This window comes from Gekko japonicus, unplaced genomic scaffold (genome assembly GCF_001447785.1).
Source record: "Gekko japonicus isolate JY-2015 unplaced genomic scaffold, Gekko_japonicus_V1.1 scaffold22, whole genome shotgun sequence".
In the NCBI taxonomy this organism is placed as follows: Eukaryota; Metazoa; Chordata; class Lepidosauria; order Squamata; family Gekkonidae; genus Gekko; species Gekko japonicus.
In genome coordinates, this window is record NW_015175971.1 from 1,349,764 (window position 1) to 1,351,663 (window position 1,900).

A 1,900-nucleotide genomic window follows, 5' to 3' on the forward strand; every position below is an offset into this window, starting at 1 on the left:
ATGCATGCTTTTTTTGCCTGCTTGTACGTCAATGGAAGCATCAAACCCTCCCCTTAAGCTTCCTGTAGATAAAGCAACGGAAATGCAGATGACAGGAATCGGGGCCCTCAATTGGGCTTCCCAAAACAGCAACAGTTGATAACGCAGACGGGTATCATGGCAGGATGTGCACTGCTCCACACCCCAAATAAACCCAAACAATTGGACAGTTGCCCTGTTAACATGTTGTAAGTAACACGTACATGTCAGATAACAAAGAACAATCTGCTCCTGCAAACCTAAACAGAGTTACACCCTTCTAAGTCCAATGACTTCAATGGACTAAGAAAGGTGTAACTCTGTTTAGGAAAGCACAGTAAAGGTGAAAGACATGCAATGGCCAGAAGGATAAACAAGAAGCAGAGAGCAGTACCAGAATGCTAACACAGTAGGGTGGATTCTTCAGACTGCCACTGGGGGTTGTAATTTTTTTAAGTTGTCCCATGGAAAAATTCCATACTGGCAAAAATTTAGCACATCATGGGAAAACACTCTGGCTCAGCCCAGTACTACCTGTGCTAATTTTCTACTTGAAAGGATTATTTTAAGGCAAGGAGCATTCAAAAATATGATTCAACCCCTCCTGCCGTCTGAGGTGGTACTACCTCAGGACTCTACCACAACATTCTGCTGCTTGGGTCAACTACACATCCACCCACCCACCCACGTGGTTTTCAGTTTTTGCCCACCCATAAATGTTCACTGTCCAGCTGTTCCTGGGCTTCTTTGGAGAATGTAGAGTTGTGTATGTTTGATGACTTACAAACTGGTGCGCATATTACACGTACTGCAAGGTGTGCTACCAAATCTACAGTGTGTACATGGATTACAGTGCAATGCTATCCAAAATTACTCCAGTCTAAACCCATTCAAATCAATGGGTATGGGCTGCATAGGACTGCACTATTAGGGGACTCATGTTGCAAGACACATGGATAATTTGCTAAGGGGAGGCCTTTTCTGGCAGCATCACAAGAATATCCATGTATCTCCTATGATTCTTTTATGTACTTAGATGAAAGACTATTAACCATTTTTTTTTTAAAAAAATCTGCTACCCAATTAACTAGGAGCACTCCTTATTAATCAATGCAAAGAAAAAGGTACACATTAATTATGCTTTCAACAGTCTAAACCTGCTGTCGTGTATTCAAAGACCCTGAATTCTCATTCTATATTTAAAAAATTGCATTCAAAATTTTATAAACCACTTTATGTTCTCCATTAGCTGAATTTTTTCCTATGCTCTAAAGACCAAGATGTTTTAGCTTTTACTCGCAGGGAAAGGATGTTCCAACTCCTTGCTTGTTTTGGCTGCTCTTTCCTCAACCTTCCCAGCTCTGTCTTTTCACGATGCAACTACCAGAATGTTGGTCTGAAAGTGTTTTAGCATTGTCTCTTCTTAGACCAGGTTTTTACTGTGGCAGCGGAATAAAACTACAGAGCCACATCTCACTCACGCCTTGAGACTGTCTAACAGCAATGAGTTCCACACATCTGCAGCACATGTTGAGGGAAAATCCTCCTTCGCTCCCTGTTCATTCCACCTAGATACTCTTTGTATGACTCACTTGAATTGCTGCAGGAGAATGCATCCTACTCAAAGCGGCAACGCAGGAGAGGAGGGAGAGATGGAAGCCTTTTTTTTAAAAAAAAAAAATCCAACTAAGGTACTATTTGCACAAGAAACCAGCACAGGCTTTGCATGTAGAAGGTCCCTGGATCAGCCCTGGGCATTTTGGGTTAGTCTTGAAAAGGAACCTGCCTAAGAGAATACTTGATGGACCAATAGTCTGACTGAAGGGAAGGCAGCTTTCTGTCTTCAAAAAACGGGGGGGGGGGGCGGTGAGGGGGGAGAGAC

At 42.6% G+C, this 1,900-nt stretch overlaps 1 protein-coding gene across 1 annotated transcript in view; it reads right to left on the bottom strand.

Moving 5' to 3' along the window:
• The window catches only part of MVB12B (multivesicular body subunit 12B), a 135,911-nt gene that overhangs the window by 133,212 nt on the left and 799 nt on the right, over positions 1-1,900 (bottom strand). The window lies entirely within an intron of this gene.